The sequence below is a fragment of the Thalassophryne amazonica genome, chromosome 8 (genome assembly GCF_902500255.1).
Source record: "Thalassophryne amazonica chromosome 8, fThaAma1.1, whole genome shotgun sequence".
Lineage (NCBI taxonomy): Eukaryota > Metazoa > Chordata > Actinopteri > Batrachoidiformes > Batrachoididae > Thalassophryne > Thalassophryne amazonica.
This window is the reverse complement of record NC_047110.1, coordinates 86,143,618-86,166,115: the sequence shown is the minus strand read 5'-3', so window position 1 is coordinate 86,166,115 and position 22,498 is coordinate 86,143,618. Positions and strand designations below refer to the sequence as shown.

Sequence of the window (22,498 nt, the reverse complement as noted above, 5' to 3'; positions counted from 1 at the left end):
CTTCTTACGGAGCCCCTCCTTAGTTGCCCTGGCTGTGTGTTTGGGGTCATTGTCATGCTGGAAGACCCAGCCATGACCCATCTTCAATGCTCTTACTGAGGGAAGGAGGTTGTTTGCCAAAATCTCGCAATACATGACCCCATCCATCCTCCCTTAAATACGGTGCAGTCGTCCTGTCCCTTTTGCAGAAGAGCACCCCCAGAGTATGATGTTTCCACCCCCATGCTTCACGGTTGGGATGGTTTTCTTGGGGTTGTTCTCATCCTCTAAACATGGTAAGTGGAGTTGATTCCAAAAAGCTCTATTTTGGTCTCATCTGACCACATGACCTTCTCCCATGCCTCCCCTGGATCATCCAGATGGTCACTGGTGAACTTCATACGGGCCTGGACATGTGCTGGCTTGAGCAGGGGGACCTTGCTGCCCTGCAGGATTTTAAACCATGACAGCATCATTGTGTTACTAATGTAATCTTGTGACTGTGGTCCCAGCTCTCTTCAGGTCATTGACCAGGTCCTCCTGTGTAGTTCAGAGCTTTCTCAGAATCATCCTTACCCCACAAAGTGAGATCTTGCATGGAATCCCAGACCGAGGGAGACTGACAGTCATCTTGTTTCTTCCACTTTCTAATAAATAATCGTAACAGTTGTTGTCTTCTACCAAGCTGCTTGCCTATTGTCCTGTAGTCCATCCCAGCCTTGTGCAGGTCTACAGTTTTGTCCCTGGTGTCCTTAGACAGCTTTTTGGTCTTGGCTAAAAATCGGCTGAAAAAAGGGCCAAAACTCGCACAGTGTAAGCCCGCCTTTAGACGGCCAGCTCTAAGAAGAGTCCTGGTGGAAAATTTGCAAGAATATAAAAAACATTGCTTTTTCACATTGTCATTATGGGGTATTGTGTGTAGAATTTTGAGGGGAAAAAAAATTAATTTTGTCCATTCTGGAATAAGGCATAATAAACTGTAATACAATGTGTAATACAAAATGTAAACATAATAAAATGTGAAAAAAGTGAAGCACTGTGAATACTTTCCGGATACACTGTATTTTTTTTTTGCCCTTAAAGTTAAATTAACAGCTTGCAGTATTAAAGCAGCATGCCAGGTCCATATTCTTCAGTGGATGATCTGCGTGGGCTGCAAAAGTGGAAAAAGCAAATTTACTCATCGCAAGAGTGGAAACCGCACATTGCGTTTGAGCTGAAACTTTTCCAACGAAATTATAAGAGCCTGATTCTGTTATATATCCAAATACACTCATTACGGTCTACTACTGCACGGATATAATCATTCATAATGTGTTGTAGCGTGAAGTACAATGCACTGCTTACCATTATGATATATTTATACACCATAAATAAGACCGGTACACAGAATGTAGACTGTATATAATAAAAAATGAGAAGTGGACAGGTCTCAGTCTGTACAGCAGGTGTGATGGCCAAATGGTCAGTGCGTCTGGTTTCATTGTGGTAGGTTCAAGTTCAAACCCCACCATTGTAATGTGGAGCTGCGTCAGGAAGGGCATCCAGCATAAAACTTGTGCCAATTCAACGTGCGGATCTACCATGGATCTGCTGTGGCGACCCTGAGTGAAAACAACAAAAAATTAAATTAAATTAAAAAAACCTAGAAACGGACAGGGCTCAGTCTGTGTACTCTGTGTTTTATGGCCTTGCAGGTTTTGCTCGTCTTCCGTATGAGATACCCTTTAATATCTACATACACGGGGAACATTTGCTTGCTGACAATTTCTCTTTTCCCAAACTTCTGACAGTTGTAACAGATCAGGAATTGTCAGCTTCAACCATCAGTAAAGACCTAGTGTTTAACGGCCTCCTGTTCGGCATCTTTAGTTTGTAGTGGGGGGGTATTTTGTAGTGTGGGTGTATAAGATGAGGCCACAAGTTCTTTCTTCCACTTCCCACCTATTTTGTAGCTCTGTTTTTTTTTTTTTTTTTTTTTTTTTTTTTTTTTTTTTTTTTACTCAAAATCTTCAATATTTACATTGCTGTTAGTATTTATAGTGTGTTTTAGATAGTTGTGAACTTTGACCTGGCCCAGCATGCTCTGTGTGGACTGAGACGCTGAATTGGCTTATTAGATTTCAGTGTGATCACTGGAGACGCATAATAATGTAACCAGGTTAAAATCATATCTGGATATGAGACACATTTTAATTCCAGATGTAATTGAATCCACCTGTCACGTGATTCCATCACTGTGTATCAATGGTGACAGAGAGGAAATGGACATTTGAAGAAAAAAAAAAACCCCAAAACAAACAAGCACAGAGAAATACAGACAAATTCACAATTCGGGGGAGGATTTTGTCTCTACAGCAGGTGTGTATTTTGACAAAGGGGAGCATGGGGAGTGTTGCTAAGGGTAACAGATTGAAACGTTCTCTGCCTCCAGCTCCTGCTCTAGTCGACCTGGTTGCCCAGGGCGATGGTTTTCAACATTAAATCTTCCTACAAAGTGGATGAACGCTCACTCAGGGAGATGCTACGCTGAACGGGTGCCAAGTACTGTAGTAGGTGGCTTGTATCTCTAATTCCCTCCCATTAACATCACTTTAGGTTTAACAAGATGATCATACTCCTGTTTGAGTGTACAATAATAAGTAAAACTTTACAAAGGTTTCCATTAGGAATTTTTTTTTTCCTTCTTTACTCAGTGGCTTCCAGTTATGCACCTGAGCACATTGTACATAACTCACAAATAAACTGCAGCAGCATCTCGTCTCTTGGTTTTAATGAAACAGAGGAGGCACTTAAGGCAAATAGGGAAATCTCCTTTTTTTCAAAATGCGCAGAATCCTGTTGAGAGAGCAGACAGGCATTGTGCACGACATTTGAACAGTATCATTTACATGTGGCGAGAAAGGTGTATCACCAATCCATAATATACCAGCAATCATGCAATATCTACAAATACAACACAGTATGAGAAATCATTATGAGCGGAAAATCTGTTGACGTGTGTGTGTAATTATATATAAACAGTTGTGCTCAAACGTTTACATACCCTGGCAGATTTTTTTTATTTTTTTTTTGGTCTCCTGTGATGGCCTTGTTTCTCCTCAGGCAGCAGCGATGGTTTCTAGCTTGTGCAGAGGGCGGCTGATGATCTTTTGGGCAGTGTTTTATGACCCTCTGCACCGCCTTCCTGTCTTCAGCTGTGGAGCCTGCATGCCACACACCCAGACAGTATTTCAGTATGCTCTCCACGAGGAGTGATAGAAGGCCAGCAGCAGCTTCGTGTCCAGGTTTATTCTTCCTGAGGACATGCAGGAAGTATAACCACTGCTGAGCTTTGATGTTGGAGGTCCAGGAATAGTCTGCAGAGATGTGGGTGCCCAGAAACCTGAAGGTCGTGACAGTTTCCACCCATTCTCAATTTATGAGGGGGGTGGAGAGGAGTGGTCCTGTCTGTTCTTCCTGAAATCCATGATGAGTTCTTTTGTCTTATGAATGTTCAGGGTCAGGTTGTTCTCTGAGCACCAAAGTGACAGTTTCTCCACCTTTGCTCTGTACGCTCTCTTATGATGTGGTTGGTTGGATGGGTCATAGGTGTACAGGGCGTACAGTAGAGGGCTCGGAATGCAGAATTTTTCCTGTGGATTTGGATATTTTAACATGGGCTTCTATGGGGACTGACTCGCTTTTGGAGCCAGCCTCAAGTGGTCAGTCAAAAAAACTACAGGTTTTGGCACTGTTGCGTTAGCTTTATTTGTCAGCGCTGGAGTGCACAAGTACACTATTTATTTTATGTATTTATACAGCGCCAAATCACAACAAAGCTCCCTCAAGGTGCTTCACATGAGTAAGGTTGACCATTACCAACCCCTTGAGCAAGCACACAGGCGACAGTGGTAAAGAAAAACTCCCTCTGATGATGTTGAGGAAGAAACCTCAAGCAGACCAGACTCAGAGAGGATGACCCACTGCTTAGGCCATTTTATCAGTTAGGTTTTTGCAAAGTTTTACCAAGTTGAAGAAATACGAAGCAAAAAAACAGAATAGCATCAAAAACGTGTAAAAAAAAAAAAAAAAAAAGAGTGCATTATTGAGGTGAGCACACAGTTATCGGTGCCTACACTGTAAGTTAGTGTTGCCACAGTGTGTTAGTTATAAAGCTGACCTACTGCTTGCAGGCAGTCAGTTGATGTCACAATAATGAGTTTTTGATCTGCCGTCTATCATTGTCTGTCAGCTCCTGCTTGCTGCTGTTAAGAATGTTGCCAAGCAGCAAGTCACAGACGCCTGAGATATTCTGATCTCACCCCACACTTGGACATGCTGTGCTTCGGTTCTGCAGATTAGTGGAAAAAACCATTGATTGATGCTCTGTCTGTACTCAGACACTGAGTAAACAGGGCATTTGTTCAATTTAAGCACACATTTATTTGTCTTTGTTGTGCCTTCTGGTCACACCATCTCCTTTGAAAATCCTGACATTTAACTCATCCAATTACTTTCAGAAACATTCCAAGAGCAGCCATTGAGACCCCCATCACACGTAGCCGGAATGAGGCTGAGTGCCGTCAGAATGACTATTTGGCTCACATCCGAAAACTGTCCAGTTGCAGTCTAAAAACGTTCTGACAGCCATCTGCGAGAGTCCACACAGTTGGTCAAAATCAGCTGGCGGCCCCGAGTGTGATGCACATGTTCAAAACCCTCTGGGTGCCGTTGAGATGGGACACCTATCCTATGGTGGTCCATGTGCAATCTGGCGAGCATCTGACCACAGTTTACATATTCCAATGGCGGCAAAACAATCTGAAATGATTTGAGCGCATACGAGAGAACCTCTAGATGGATCTGGCACGGCAAAGCCTGCTGGTATGACCTGCATGTGCTACGCAGAATAATGTCCACCTCCATTGCCCTCCCTCCCCCCAGAGAGCAAAGGAACTGTTGAAAAGTATGTGGCACGCTTCATCATGATAATTCATAATTATTATCATGATTACACGCATGCATGATTGTTACACGCACGTGCAGTCAGTAGCCCTGTGAAGTGGAGAACGAGCGCAGATATGATTGCATGACTGAGTGAATGACCGCACCATGCCGGCTTTGACACATATGGCGTGAGTCTGGTCCATACGTTGGTTGGACTGCAGTGTTCAGTACTGGCAGGAACTGCGCAAAGGGAGGAACACAGCGTTCCGTCCCACTCCAGTCTCATGTATGCCATCCAGACGTTTGAACATCGGGCAGCCTTCAGCGCCTTTTATAGCCGTCTGACAGCAGTCAGTGTCATCTAAACTGTTGTCTACATATGCTTTGGATGCCATCATGCAGGTGTGGACGAGGTAACCTGGATGTGTTCTGACACTGCTGACCACACCTTTTTTCCTCCTGACTACGTTGGATTATGGCAATATTTGCCTTGTCTGGCTGGTTCCTGCACATTCTTGCTATGTGTGACGGGGGCTTTAGTTTTATTTTCTTCCAGGATTTTCAGTCTAGTATCTACACACATTAGATGGGTAGATTAGGTATTTTTGTTCATTAGGTAGATTAGGTATTTTTGAGCACGTAATTTAGAATTTGTTTCGAGATAAATGCAAAAGAACTCATTTTGTGTGATCAGAATAATTAATAATTAAATGTCCAAAGTAACTTGACGACAACTGTGAAAGGTCTGTTTGTTAAGGTGTGTTTCAGGTCAACAACGTGATATTCCCACTGCCATCCAGTAGATGGGTCAAAATGCATAGAACACTGCCATCTACTGGTGCCCGGTTATATCACACGGTTGTCAAATCACAACTTAACAGACTTTTCAGTTTTGCAAATGCCTTTTGTTTTACAAATGAAAAAAAAATTACATATTTTACAAAAGCATATTTATTTGTAAACACCAATAGAGACGTCACAGTAACTTATCAAATCAATTTTATTTATATAGCGCCAAATCACAACAAACAGTTGCCCCAAGGCACTTTATATTGTAAGGCAAAAGCCGTACAATAATTACAGAAAAACCCCAACGGTCAAAACGACCCCCTATGAGCAAGCACTTGGTGACAGTGGGAAGGAAAAACTCCCTTTTAACAGAAAGAAACCTCCAGCAGAACCAGGCTCAGGGAGGGGGCGGTCCTTCTGCTGGGACTGGTTGGGGCTGAGGGGAGAGAATCAGGAAAAGACATGCTGTGGAAGAGAGCAGAGATCAATCACTAATGATTAAATGCAGTTTTGCATACAGAGCAAAAAGAGGTGAATAAAAAGAACCACTCAGTGCATCATGGGAACCCCCCAGCAGTCTAAGTCTATAGCAGCATAACTAAGGGATGGTTCAGGGTCACCTGATCCAGCCCTAACTATAAGCTTTAGCAAAAGGGAAAGTTTTAAGCTTAATTTTAAAAGTAGAGAGGGTGTCTGTCTCCTTAATCCAAATTGGGAGCTGGTTCCACAGGAGAGGAGCCTGAAAGCTGAAGGCTCTGCCTCCCATTCTACTCTTACAAACCCTAGGAACTACAAGTAAGCCTGCAGTCTGAGAGCGAAGTGCTCTTTTGGGGTGATATGGTGCTATGAGGTCCCTAAGATAAGTTGGCGACCTGATTATTCAAAACCTTATAAGTAAGAAGAAGAATTTCTGCCTCATGGCTGGACCACTGTATGCTGTCAAGGGAAATGACGCTTCTCGACAGCAGTGTGCAGGGTGCACAAAGACAGAAGCCCTGACTCATTGCCTATGTTTAACTTTGTTGATCGCCTTTGATTCAGTCAGAAGCGCTGGTGGCGTTTACACTCAAAATCAGCTTGTCAGTAACTGAGAGTGTACTAGAGACGATACTGAAAGTTAGCAGTTAGCTGTAGTTTCCTTTTTTTTTTTTTGGTGGTTTATTGGTTTAGTGTTAGAAAAGATAACTTTTCAGTTAGCTGATTAGCGGTTATCGAAGCTAACCTCTTGGTTAGCTGTGCTCACCCGCTGAACAATTCCAAAGGCGACAAGATAATCCACCAAAGATCTTCAAATCCCTCTTTCAACAATTCATAATGTTATTGAACATTCGGTTACAATGTTTACAGGAAGACGATGAGTTAGAGAGGTCTGCGGTGGTGCTGATTGTGGGGTGGAACAGAAGACATCTCAAGAGCTCCAGGCTGATTTGGAGTAATGTGGAGTGGTGGTGTCAGCCTGGACCAAATGCTGCCCACTAAAGTCAGCTTGTTTATAGATAATAAAAGAAGGAAAAGAAGCTGCCTCTGGTAACAACTGGTAAAAGTTCTATCAAGTAGTGCAGCTGCTTTGCTGTTACTGGAAGAATTGAACCTATCAACAAAAGAATGAAATCAGAAGATTGCTGAGGTATTTTAATCAATCAATCAATCAATCAATTTTTTTATATAGCGCCAAATCACAACAAACAGTTGCCCCAAGGCGCTTTATATTGTAAGGCAAGGCCATACAATAATTATGTAAAACCCCAACGGTCAAAACGACCCCCTGTGAGCAAGCACACAGAGTGAAATATGTTGTTCTGTGTCAGAACATGAGGCTTGAGGTGTAGGTCTTGGGTTTTTTAGCAGGATACCAACCCATAGCTCACATCCAAAAGCACAAAAAAACAAGAAAGTTTGGAAAAAAAAAAAGTTTGAAAACAAAATGATACTGTTTTAAATGAGCCAGCAATGAAACCTTTGAAGAAAGGTGAAACCTGCCATTACAAGAAGGGTGTCTGCAAACGCAAATGTGGTTGAATGTTCAGCAGTGGAGGAGTGGCAGAGACTATCATCAGACTAGTGCAGGAAATTTCCAAATGAAGGGTGCCAGTAATTGTTTCCAGCATACATTTTCTGTTTGTATTATTTCACAATGATACTTGCCAAAGAGCGAGCAAGAAATAATTCCCCAACTGTGACTTGACAGTAGCTGCCAGTGTACTGGAGTCAATACTAAAAGTTATTGTTAACTTTTCAGTTATCGGATTAACGGTTATCGAAGCTAACTTTTTTTGGTTAGCTGTGCCCACCACTGGATTTAAACAGTGTTGCTCTTCATTTATCTGTCCATGCTTAGCATAATGTATAGCTATGGAAATACTTCATGTTGTCTGATATGCCCATCAGAATTGTGATTAAACATTTATGTGCGCAACAGAAGATTTTTATATTTCAGAGGTGGCCTCTGTGTTCTTAAGTTTGGGAATTTAAAAGCGCCATTCTGGTACTCGCTTTCTCACCTCATGTTTACATTCCACCCACTGAGGTGATGAGGTTTTGATCAGTGTGCTGCTGCTTTTACAGTAGTGTTCAGAATAATAGTAGTGCTATGTGACTAAAAAGAGTAATCCAGGTTTTGAGTATATTTCTTATTGTTACATGGGAAACAAAGTACCAGTAGATTCAGTAGATTCTCGCAAATCCAACAAGACCAAGCATTCATAATATGCACACTCTTAAGGCTATGAAATTGGGCTATTAGTAACAAAAAATAGAAATAATAGTAGCATCTGCTGTTGACGCTACAAACTCAAAACTATTATGTTCAAACTGCTTTTTTTTAGCAATCCTGTGAATCACTAAACTAGTATTTAGTTGTATAACCACAGATTTCTTCACATCTGTGAGGCATTCATTTTGTTGGTTTGGAACCAAGGTTTTGCTCGTTTACTAGTGTGCTTGGGGTCATTGTCTTGTTGAAACACCCATTTCAAGGACATGTCCTCTTCAGCATAAGGCAACATGACCTCTTCAAGTATTTTGACATATCCAAACTGATCCATGATACCTGGTATGCGATATATAGGCCCAACACCATAGTAGGAGAAACATGCCCATATCATGATGCTTGCACCACCATGCTTCACTGTCTTCACTGTGAACTGTGGCTTGAATTCAGAGTTTGGGGGTCGTCTCACAAACTGTCTGCGGCTCTTAGACCCACAAAGAACAATTTTACTCTCATCAGTCCACAAAATATTCCTCCATTTCTCTTTAGGCCAGTTGATGTGTTCTTTGGTAAATTGTAACCTCTTCTGCACATGTCTTTTATTTAACAGAGGGACTTTGCAGGGATTCTTACAAATAAATTAGCTTCACACAGGTGCCTTCTAACTGTCACAGCACTTACAGGTAACTCCAGACTGTCTTTGATAATCCTGGAGCTGATCAATGGGTGAGCCTTTGCCATTCTGGTTATTCTTCTGTCCATTTTGATGGTTATTTTCCGTTTTCTTCCACGCGTCTGTTTTTGTTTTTGTTTTTTTGTCCATTTTAAAGCATTGGAGGTCATTGTAGATGAACAGTCTATAATTTTTTGCACCTGCGTATAAGTTTTCCCCTCTCCAATCAACTTTTTAATCAAATACACTGTTCTTCTGAACACGTCTTTCATTAAAAAAAAATCTCCTTTAACAGTGGAATATCCGGATAAAATGCTGAAACCGACTTCTTCTGAAACTTCTCTGTTCTCTCACGATGTCCTGGATCAATAGAGCCTGAAATGTGGAGGTTTTCAGCTTGAAACAGGCTGACGATGGAGCCTGGGACCGCTGCGCGACGTCTCGCACCGTGGGAAGTCCTTAAAGCGACAGTGTCACCTCAAAATCTCTCATCAGCCGTTAAAATTTTCACCGAAAACCAATGTGCCTCACAGGTTTAGAAAAAATTTTGATCAAACAAAGCGCCAGTCTCTCAGCAACTTCTCAGAAAAAGGAATTCCGACGAGGGGCTGGACGACTCCTCCCACAAGGAGTGCTCACAGCCGAATGACATCACCGACAGGCGTGGAAAAACTCACGCATGCGCACGGGGGTTCAAGCATGTCTGACGTAAAAACATATGAATGAAATCCATATAGTTTTTGAAAAAAAAAAAGGACCTATACTTTGACAGCCCTCGTACTATTATTCTGAACATTACTGTATATTTGCTGCTTCTGCTTTCAATGGAGGAAATGCAAAGGGCAGCAAGGGCAGCCACTGTAAAAACCATATCAAATCAATATGCAGATCTATAGCAAATCCGCTGCAGCAACTCCCTAGTGGACAGGAGCAATCGAACAAAGAAGAGGATGATGTGCTGATGTGGTTGTCAGAGGACATCGGGTGACTGGCCCTGTTTGAGTTTGACATTTTGTCTCACCGGGTGATGAAAACAACCCACGATGAATGGAGGGCTGGGCAGCTCCCTGGTTGGTGTATCTAACTGTCTGATCATAAACATTCACAGCTGCAGTGCAAGTTGAAGGTGGTTTATCATCAGGAACCTGCTGAATGCTGGCTGCAGCCAAGGCGATGGCTCCCTGACGAGAAGGGGATTTGTCACTGTACAGTGATAAGACGAGGCTATTATTGCTGCTGTCCTCCTCCTGCACTCCCTTTGGCCTCCTTCTCATGTGTGGAACACATCACCTCCCTCTTTTCATTTCCCTCTACTGTGCCCTGCTTTCTTTCCTCCTGTCTTCCTTTTTCTTTATTGTGCACCCTTCCTCCCTCTGCTTTCATCCTCACCTCCTTTGTTCTTTCTTTCATTGTCCCTGCAGTCCATCTGTACGATCACCAAAGCAGTGCCTCATGTGAATGATGATAATCAGATATTCATTACATGATAATGACCACACCAGGGTTCTACACAGGCAGAATTTTTACATATTAATTGCTGGAAATGTATCTGATTGGCATCGGGGGTGATGGAGGGAAGCAGGAACTGGGATAAAAAGCTATTGTTGGAAAAGAATAAAGAGAGAGGATGGGGAAATGGGAGCGCAGAGCTCTTCAGGTGTCATAGAAGAATAACATTCCATCAATCTTCTATGGCTGCTTAGCCTCCAGGTCACAGTGGACTGGAGCCCATCAGCACACACTGGGCATAAGGTGGTAACACACTGGACAAGTTGCCAGTTTATGGCCAATACATACACATCACATTCACACTGCCCGTCTATTTAAAGCTGCCAATTAACCTGACACATGTTTGGACTGGGAAGAAGTCAGAGGTGGACTGACAGTGGAAAGTCTGCACAGAAAGGCTGCAGGTCGGGTTCAAGTCCTGCTGTTCCCGCTGTACCGCCGTAGAAAATTAAAAGTCCAGTTTTCATGAGGCAAACAATTTGTAGCCATTTTTTTTACTTTTTTCACAAGTGACGACACAAACATGACTTGCAGCCCTGAATGAACCTAACTTGCTGCATCTGACCCATCTATACCATAATTCTCTAAGACCCAAATCTGTGTCTACTTGTAGTTAGTTAGCTAGTTAGGGAGTCTGTCATAACACTTAAAAAAAACACATGGATAGCTTGTCACATTTTTCCCAGGCAACATTTAAAATTACCTGAAGATGTGCAATAAGATTTTCCTAAGCAAAAATTGTAACTCCAAGTATTTTTTAAGAACATTATAAATCCCTGTGATAAGAGGGAATGCCCCACTAGTCCTAGTATTAAGGAGAGCATGTTGAAGTTGTTTTTTACATTTTTGGTAGGCAAAATGTTGCACTAAAGTAGGTTACGTAATGTTGTTAAAGTGTGACAATAAAAAAAAAAAATTTAATTATGGTGAATTACCATTATTTGTTGATTTTCAATTCAACAGATTTATAGACAACAGTACAATTAAAGGTGATTAATAGTGTATGTCAACAGAATCATCTGTTTTATTTTTGTCAATTAAACAAAACTGGATCTGGTTTGTTAACTATTTGAAAGTATTACATTTATTTGTAAACTTTAAAATCAGTTGGGTCTGTAATATACACCATCAAATAATACAAAGAGGTGAGGATCAGTGGACCCTAGGACCAGTGGACCCTCCCCATAATCAGAATGGAGATTGTTAGCATTGCGTTATACGATGCTGGAGAGTTTTCATGCCAATGGTAGCACATTGGTGAATTTTTATGTTAATGTTAGTCCATTAGCATCACATTAAGTGATGCTTGTGATTTTTCATGCTAACATTATCCTGTTAGCATTGAACCTTCGCACATAATAAGAAGTTGGGTGAAAGAATCAGAAACCGTCCAAAAAGAGCAAGGGTGGAAAAAAGGAATTGGCGAGCCATGAAAAATTCCACCTGCTGTCAGGAGGGACTCAAGGTTGGACAGGTGTGAACGATCCACCGGCGACTGTTTCATGCACATTCATGTGCGCATGCACAAATACAGTGCAAGTACGTGGAATGTGTGACACCACATCACGCTCCCACAGCAGCAGAGCAATTCGATGCTGGACATAAATCAACGAAAATATGTACACACAAAATAATGTGAGAGCACAGATTCAGAACATTATAGGAACAATGAATGTACTGTTTAAATGTAACAGTCATGTTACTGGTCATGAATCTGTTGTCAGTGTAAAAAAAAAAAAAAAAAATTCTAATATTTAATTCCTGTTATAAAGCACGGACAATACAAATATCATCCTCCTGTTCCTCTGGACATGACCCGTGGTCATGGACGTAAACAAGGTTATTATATGGTATGTGATTTTGCCAACTTCTGATTGGCCCATTCGCCACTTTCTGAGCTGTACCACATGCCGAGTTGACCGCTGGTGGAGCCGAGTACACCTCACGTGCAGCGTGGTGCTAGCCAATCAAGCGACACCTTCTATCGATAACGACCAATCAGATAACGCGATACAATGCCTACTTTGGCCCGCTTCGAGTTGCGTCGTGCATCATCATGACGATGCCTTGTACACAATGCAGTAAAAACTAAGGGCACAGAGAAAAAAAACGCTGCTGGCTGCAGCAGCTCCTCAGTCTTCTCTCACAAATGTGTTTAAATACAGTCCATAAAAGTCCTGCTCACAGACTGATTGACAGGACATGTCCACATCAAGTATAACTCCAGACATCTCCACTCACAGACGGTTCGTGCACGCGCATCTCACACGCGCATCTCGTGGTCAAAGTAGGAAAGATGAACTATAACAGATCTCAGAGCGCAGACCTGCAGCTCAGCACAAATATAAACTAGAAGATAAATCAGAGTGCACAGTCTGTCTGCAGCCAAACTGCACTCTGATTCCTCTGTGCAGAGAACCTGCAGGCTGCATTCTCACCTTCTCTCTGCCCCCTGCTGCGTGCACCTGAGGCAGGCATTCCTGCGTTGTCATGACACCACAGGAAGCTTGAGGCAGCCCCGTGTGAAAGGGGTTTTAGAGTTTGTGCTCATGAAGTATTTTGGACCTGTTGGTGCAGTATGACAGTAATAATAAAGAGCTGAAACTTGAGATTGATTTTTCAGTTTTAGTATGTTTGACAAACTCCCATTTTTCTTGTTTACCATATAATAAAACAGTTATAGACTTTTAATTTTGGTGTACCTGTGATTATGCGGACCTGGACAGGATGGGGTTCACCGAGGTCTTGGCATCAAAAGTCTATAATTGTATATAGTGGACTGACACAATTTTTTCCTTCAAAATTCTACTCACAACATCCATATTAAAAATAAAACACTAAGAAATCACACGTACAGAAATATTCACACCCTTTGATCAATACTTTGTTGATGCACATTTGGCAGCAATTACAGCCTCAAGTCTTCTTGAATATGATGCCACAAGCTTGGCACAATTATCTTTGGGCAGTTTTGCCCATTCCTCTTTGCAGCACCTCTCAAGCTCCATCAGGTTGGATGGGAAGCGTCGGTGCACAGCCATTTTCAGATCTCCCCAGAAATGTTCATTCAGATTTAGGTCTGGGCTCTGGCTGGACCCCACTCAGACATTCACAGAGTTGTCCTGAAGCCACTCCTTTGATATCTTGGCTGTGTGCTTAGGGTCATTGCGTTAATCTTTCCCTCAATCCTGACTAGTCTCCCAGTTCCTGCTGCTGAAAAACATCCCCACAGCATGATGCTGCCACCACCATGCTTCACTGTAGGGATGGTGTCTGGTTTCCTCCAAACATGACACCTGGCACTCATGTGAAAGAGTTCAGTCTTTGTCTCATCAGACCAGAGGATTTTGTTTCTTGTGGTCTGAAAGTCTTTCAGGTGCCTTTTTGGCAAACTCCAGGTGGGCTGCCATGTGCCTTTTACTAAGGAGTGGCTTCCATCTGGCCACTCTGCCATATAGACCTGATTGGTGGATTGCTGTAGAGATGGTTGTCCTCCTGGAAGGTTCTCCTCTCTCCACAGAGGAATGCTGAAACTCTGACAGAGTGACCATCGGGTTCTTGGTCACCTCCATGACTAAGGCTGTTCTTCCCAATCGCTCAGTTTAGACGACCAGCTCTAGGAAGGCCACTGTGTTCATTGGGACCTTCAAAGCAGCAGAAATGTTTCTGTTCTCGTCACCAAATTTGTCCCTTGAGACAATCCTGTCTCGGAGGTCTAGAGACGATTCCTATGACTTCATTCTTGGTTTGTGCTCTGACACGCACTGTCAACTGTAGGACCTTATATGTAGACACGTGTGTGCCTTTCCAAATCATGTCCAGTCAACTGAATTTACCCCAGGTGGACTCCAGTTAAGCTGTAGAAGCATCTAAAGAATGATCAGTGGAAACAGGATGCACCTGAGCTTAATTTTGAGCTTCATGGCAAAAGCTCTGAATATTTATGTACATATGATTTCTTAGTGTTTTTTTAAAGAAATTTGCAAAAATCTTAAAAAAAAAAAAATCTGAGGAAAAAAATTAATTTCCTCCATTTTGAAATAAGACATAATAAAATATGGAAAAAGTGAAGCACTGTGAATACTTTCTGGATGCATTGTACATATTATTTTACATTATTTAAAATATTTTAAACTTACAAATTTGAAAGCACAAGCTCCAGATGTATCTCTGCAATTTTTTTATTCACTTTTTTCCTTCTTTTCATTGTGATACCTGCCAGGCTTCAGGGAGGATCACGATTTACTGTTAGAGAGTGAAAGTGAGAAAACAAAAATAATGAGAATACTAACACAAAAATACACCGTGAGTGACACAGTGGAAAGAAACCTCATGTAAACAGACTCAGGTTATTTGAGAGACAGTTTCTTCTCAAGAGTTTTGGGGTTTCTGAAGTACGATTTGTCTCTGTCATTTAGTCTTTCATAGCTAAACTCTCCTTTTCTCATAATGATGCTTCCTTCTCTTTCCTTCTGGTTGTTCCCAGAAGAAAAGTGACTTTTCCCCACCTCTTATGACCGTATCAGATTTCACAGCGCGTTGAGAGTCGGTGATGCTCTTGAACTCTAAAGTTTATCTGGTTATAGTTTTTTGGATGCAGGCCCGGTGCTGGCGCCTTCGGCTCCTCTCTCATTGTAATCCGGTGCAGCGGCTCAGCTGTCAGGAGCACACAAGATGGATGAATTATCACGGAAAGGTCTTCTCGAACGCTCTCACCTCATTTAGATGCTCAGTTCGGCTGTGACTCATGCTAACGGCGCGATGGCGCACACGCTTGTAACTGAGCCCCTTAATGCTGTCGTTTCTTTGTTTACAAATGTATGCTAATGAACGAGGGCTCTCAGGAAGTGTACCACACCTCCCGCCTCCATGTTCACATTCTTATTCCGTCCCGAATTCGGGTTCACTCTTGAGGCTTTCTCCACCGCGTTGACGGAATGAAGCGGCTGAATCTGTGTGTGACTGCAAACTCATGGTCACATGTTGCAGAACTGAACCTGAACTGTAACGGACAAAAGAATAAGTAAGCACACTATTTTTCTTCTTCACACTTTAAAATTCTGTAGTGCTTTCTTCCACCTGATGTAGATGCTCAAAGTGCTTTACAATGATGTCTCACATTCATCTGTTCACACACTCACTCACACTGATATTAGGCACTAAACTACACACTGGGAGCAACGGGGCCATTAAGGATCTTGCTCAAGAGACCTCAGTGATTTTCCTGACTGGAAAGGATCATCTGGTCACAAATGTCTCTCTCAATCCTCCAAACCATGACCTTCTAGGTTTTTATTTCATCAGTAAAAAATGCTTTTCTTTTGCGATGATTATCACACACCACAAAGGCAAGGTCTTAAGCAGTAGAGCAAAGTAGTTAATGAAACTCAGAGCAAACTACAACCCCAATTCCAATGAGGTTGAGCCAATGTGTGAAATGTAAATAAAAACAGAATACAGTGATTTGCAAATCTTCTTCAACCTATATTTAATTGAATACACCACAAAGACAAGATATTTAATGTTCAAACTGATAAACTTTATTGTTTTTGTGTAAATATTTGCTCATTTTGAAATGGATGCCTGCAACACATTTCAAAAAAGCTGGGACAGTGGTATGTTTACCACTGTGTTACACCACTTTTCCTTCTAACAACACTCAGTAAGCATTTGGGACCTGAGGACACTCATGACTGGGTATAAACGGAGCATCCCGAAAAGTCTCAGCCGTTCACAAGCAAAGATGGGGTGAGGATCACCACTTTATGAACAACTGCATGAAAAAATAGCCCAACAGTTTCAGAACAATGTTTCTCAATGTTCAACTGCAAGGAATTTAGGGATTCCATCATCTACAGTCCATAAAATAATCAGAAAATTCAGAGAATCTGGAGAACTTTCTACACATAAGCGGCAAGGTTGAAAACCAACATTGAATACCCGTGACCTTCGACCCCTCAGGTGGCACTACATTAAAAACCGACATCATTGTGTAAAGGATCTTACCACATGGCTCAGGAACACTTCAGAAAACCATTGTTAGTTAACACAGTTCGTCGCTACATCTACAAGTGCAAGTTAAAACTCTACTATGCAAAGTGAAAGCCATACATCAACAACATACAGAAACACTGCCACCTTCTCTGGGCCCGAGCTCATTTGAAATGGACAGACGCAAAGTGGAAAAGTATGCTGTGGTCTGAGTCCACATTTCAAATTGTTTTTGGAAATCATGGGCATTGTGTCCTCTGGACAAAAGAGGAAAAAGACCATCCAGATAGTTACCAGTACAAAGTTCAAAATCCAGCATCTGTGATGGTATGGGGGTGTGTTAGTGCCCATGGCATGGGCAACTTACACGTCTGTGATGGCACCATCAGTGCTGAAAGGTACATCCAGGTTTTGGAGCAACTCATGCTGCCATCCAAGCAGCATCTTTTTCAAGGACGTCCCTGCTTATTTCAGCAAGACAATGCCAAGCCACATTCTGCACGTGTTACAACAGCGTGGTTTCGTAGTAAAAGAGTGCGGTTACTAGATTGTCCTGCCTGCAGTCCAGACCTGTCGCCCATTGAAAATGTGTGGCGCATTATGAAGTGCAAAATATGACAAGAGACCCCGGACTGTTGAACAATGGAAGTCGTAGATCAAGCAAGAATGGGAGGGAATTCCACCTACAAAGCTTCAACAATTAGTGTCCTCAGTTCCCAAATGCTTATTGAGTGTTGTTAGAAGGAAATGTGATGTAACACAGTGGAAAACATTCCACTCTCACAGCTTTTTTGAAACCTGTTGCAGCCATCCATTTCAAAATGAGCAAATATTTGCACAAAAACAATAAAGTTCATCAGTTTGAACATTAAATATCTTGTCTTTGTGGTGTATTCAATTGAATATAGATTGAAGAGGACTTCCAAATCATTGTATTCTGTTTTATTTACATTTTACAGAACGTCCCAACTCCATTGCAATTGGGGTTGTAGACTGTGGTTCCAGGTCACATTTACTTTATTAGAGCTGGTATAATTTATCATCTTTTCTCTGTCTGCTTCTTTAATGCATTCATCCTTATGTTTCGTATCTTATGTCACTGAGAGCACTGGAAAGTCTTTCCTATTCATTCACATTGCCACAACAGCACTGCCGGAGTCCAAGGCAGACCTTATAGGCATCTGGACAGACAGTCAAGTTCACGGAAGCCTTGGGCGCTAAGCAGCGAGAGGAGATGAGCAGAAGCAGACAGCCATTTAGAGGAGAGCAGGGTGAACGTTCTGGCAGAAGCAACATTTTACTCCACGGCCTGTGACCAAACACCAACTGGACAGAAGACTGACAGAGGTGTATCTGCTTTCTTTTGGGCAGTGTGGTCAACAGGATCTGACAGTTCCTGCTGCATAGCTAGCCCTGATAAAGGTGCATCGCACAGGCTTTTCACTGATGGAGTAAACCTTATATACATTTGTATGTGTATATAGATAATATTATAATAGCCAAGTGGCCTCTGCGTGCATGTGTGTATGGCTTTGATCATGGAGAAACTGGGGAGAGCTGACATTATTGATATGCTTATGTATTTTGGGTCAAGAATGAAAACGGAAAGTTGATAGGGCTAACATTTTTGGAGAAATGAGCAATATTAGCTAACAACAGTGAACAATGGACATTGTGCTGCAATGCACCATGGGAGTTTGCGGTTTTGGGGTTTTAAATGTTGTTATTGTGGTTCATGTTAATTTAACAGTGTTGTTAATGTCATTGATTTATTGTGTTTTTGTAGTTCAATTGGTTTAGTCAGTTTAGTTAAGTGTCATGTTGCCGTTGCCATGAGGGAAAACTGTAGTGTGTTTGATGTCTTCCTTCACTGTGTGCAAGTGTGTAAAAAAAATACCTGGCAGAATGCAGAAAAGACAAAGTTCTGCACACATGCAACTTTGATCACAGACAAACTGTCGAGAGCTGACCTTTGCCATTTCGTATGCTTATGTATTTTGGGTCAAAGATGAATGCTCCCAAAACGGAACATTGATAGGACTAATATTTTGGATGAACTATGGATATTGGCTAATAACACTGAATAATGGATGTTCATTAATACATTCTGGACTCACACGCCATTATGACAGGGAGCGGTAAATCATTTATATATAAAAAGTCTGTGTTCGACTTCTGGGTACGACCCAACGCAAGATGGCAGCATAAACTATTATCTCCCGATCAACAGTCGATAGAAGTCCCCAAATTCAATGCTAAGTGCATTTAATGGCTCTGAAATAGAGATGCAAAGGGGGAGGGAGATTGAGAATAACAAAAACTACTACAACCCTGGCTGAACAACTTGAACTGATGAAGAGACATGTGAGTGCACGTGAGCAGGCACATGTGGAACCTGAAGTGACTGATATGATATGAGCAGGTCTGAAAGACGATGTCAGAGAATCAAGACTTCAAAAGTGAAATAAAAATGGAGCTCACCACATTTAAGAAGAAATCAAAAAAGAAATACAGGAAGAACTCAAGGACTTTATGAATAATGTTAACCAAAAGCTCATAGCAACACAAACCACCAGACTGGATGAAACCGAACAGAGTGGCCGACATGGAAAACTGGAATGTGGAGGTAAGAGACCCCCTACTCCAGGCACTGAAACAACAGAGGATACTGCAGGACAGACTGACCGATCAAGATGGGAGGAACCAGCAGAATAATATCCACATTTTTGACTTGAAAGAAGGAGTAGAGGGCAGCTCGGCCTCGGAATTCATTGAACAACCTCTGAAAACTGAGGTCTTCTTGCCAGCAGAAGCAGACCTACAAATACAGTGGGCACACCAAGCTTTAATACAAAAACTGGACTCTGACAAACCCCTGAGGTCACTAGTGGTGAACTTTTTACAGTGCACAACAAAGGAGAAGATACTGAAGGAAGCGTGGAAAAAGAAAATAGAATACCAAAAGCGCTCACTCTTCTCTGACCACGATTACTCCATGGAGATAATACAAAAGTGGAAGGAATATATCAGCATTAAAAGAGCACGGAAAGAGAGGAATTTCTTTCCAGACACCCCTGGTGAAAATCAGAATCCTGATGTAAGGCAAGGATTTTATATGAATGAGATTACCAGAAGTTATCGGCATGTATAACTGAGTATCATCAGCATGGCAGTGAAAGGTAATCCCAAAATGCCACAATATGTGCCCAAGGGGTGCTATATAAAGGGAGAAAAGCAGGGGGCATAAGACGGACCCCTGTGGAACCCCAAATTTCATGTCACTAAGGTTAGAGGTAGTGTTAGAGGTAGTGTGCACAAAACACAGTGACAACAACTGGTCAAGTATGACGTCAACCATGCAAGGGTGCTCCCAGTAATTCCAATATGATGTTCCAGCCTATAAAGTAGAATATGATGATCCATGGTATCAAATGCAGCACTGAGATCTACCAGCACCAGAACCGTAGTGGTGTCCGAATCGATTGCAAGCAGAAGATCATTCACCACTTTAGTGAGAGCTGTCTCTGTGGAATGATATTTTCTAAAAGCAAACTGCAGTGGCTCAAAGAGATTATTCTCGGTAAGATAGTCCACGAGCTGCCGTGACACCACTTTATCCAGAATTTTAGAGCAAAATGATAGATTTGATATCGGCTGATAGTTTTTCAATACACTAAGGTCAAGATTAGGTTTCTTAAGTAAGGGTTTAATCACTGCAGATTTGAAACATTTAGGGACAGATCCAGAAGTTAAAGATTAGTAATTTCCAGCACAGTCGGCCCAAGAGTGGACCACAGGTCCTTAAACAGTTTTGTTGGTATATAGATCCCTCACATAGAGTAAAATTCATTTATTCCATTTCTGCCACTTATCTGGGTCTGAGTTGCGGGGACTGTAGACTACGTATCTCAGTCCACACTTCTTTATCCTCAGCCGAGTCCTCAAACTCTTCCTGGAGGATCCTGAGACGTTCCCAAGCCAGCTGGGAAGTACACAGTAAAATAATAATGAAACATTTTAATTGATTGTTTGCTTTATAAGAGTAACTGCACTTGTGTGTGAGAGTGTGCCACTGTTCTGCATGCGTGTGGATGCACATTAGTTAAGCTTTGATTTTTATTTTGTGTGGAGCAAATATTTGTCAGTGATGGTTTTAGTGAGCTATTAATGGAGTGTTAAACATTACACAGGCTTACTAGAGGCAGAGGGCCTTCTTTGCCCCTGACCTATATTACAGCACATTAAACATCTCTCCGTCTGCCCCACATACTTGCAAACTCCTATTCAGTACCTCTCCGTCACAGCCCTGTTGTCTCCAAACCCACTTGTCTCCCGTGTCTCTCTGAAGGCGATGTTGTTTGAGCTAAACTAAAGGCCAGCAAGTGCGGCGCTCAGAGCCGAGCCTATTCATCAGTGTCTCAGCAGCCTTCCACTCTGCTTCATTACTGGCTGTCTAATGGCACAGATCAGTGCAGTTTATTTGCTATAATTAGCTGGCTCCATTTGGCCAGCCCCAGTAATGCCTGGTGCATGTATGCTGCCCCCTGCCATGCCACCCTGTGCATGAGTGAGTGTCTGTTCAGCCTTAAAGTGTCATTAAAAAATTATAGGGCCCCATCGGGTTGACACCATCCATTGCCTTATGCCAGCCGTGTCTTCTAACATCACGTCTGAATGGAGGAGAAAAAGCCGCACGCCCTGTAAAGCTTTATAAACACTACACTTGTAAAAAGTAGTCGAGCGTATTGTAGTTGCATTTCACAGGGGGCAGTATGGAGACGGCCTGTGATTGTGCTGTAACTGGATAAGTGAATTAGCAGGTGAAAAAACTGCTATGCTTTTTCTTTGATCATTTCATTTCCATCCGTGTGCATCCCACACCAGAGCTCCAGTCTCCCCCTTGATGTCCAATTTAATCTCCTCCCCTTGTCCCCTACCATTATTGCCCATCTTCCTCACTAATGTACCTTTCTCTCCCTCTTGTATTCTAAAATAATAACATATTCTTTGAGTGTTGTCATTGTGTGCATCTTTAATCTTATTGCCAGTTGGAGGACAGAAGAAAGCAATAGATTTAGCTTCTCCCATGATACTGGTGCCGACCTGAGGGGCAGTCTGTTTCACTGACGTCGTGTCTCAGGTTTTGAGTAAAGGAATGCAGAGGAGATGGAGCCCATCAATAATTTACACTGAATGTGCTATTGCTGTGAGCTTGTCCAACCTGCACATCCCTTTATGCATCGCAAATTTTTTTTTTCTTATGTACACTATATGAAAGTCTCAGTCAACCTAACAAAATGGCAGTGAGTACATACAAGTATTCTGAGTACAACAGTACTTAAATGTCTGAAACAAAGTCATCAAAACATGAAGCTGATGACCGACGGCAGCAAAATAACATGCTGAGATCTGCTTCTCTCAATCAAGAATAGAAAGTAACGTGACTCAAGCTGCAACTAAAAATTACTTTTCAAATCAATTAATCAAATGATTTCTTTTATTGGTCTATTGATTATTTTGGTTAATTTGCCAAAACGTCATAACTTTCAATCTTACTTTAAAATATTCAGTCATGAAAAGTATTTATTTTGCACATTTTTAAAAAGGGTAACATGTAAAGGATAATAAGGTGCCAAAAATTTGAAAGGCAATCATGGAAATAAATATGAAACAAAATCTTCCTGAACCACAAAATAAGTATAACATATTTCATCAAGCTGGAGCTGAATTATTTTCCTTATCATTTAATCTGTTGATTGTTTGAATTAATCCACTAGTTGTTTGGTCCATAAAATGTAGAGAGATTGTGGAAAAATATTGATCAGTTTCTCAAAGCCCAATATGATGTCTTCAATTGGCATATTTATTCACAAACCAAAGATATTCAGTTTACTGTCAGAGGTGAGTAAAGAAACCAG

At 41.8% G+C, this 22,498-nt stretch overlaps 1 protein-coding gene across 1 annotated transcript in view; it reads left to right on the top strand.

Annotated features, from left to right (window-relative positions):
• The window catches only part of b4galnt4a (beta-1,4-N-acetyl-galactosaminyl transferase 4a), a 440,181-nt gene that overhangs the window by 88,595 nt on the left and 329,088 nt on the right, over window positions 1-22,498 (top strand). The window lies entirely within an intron of this gene.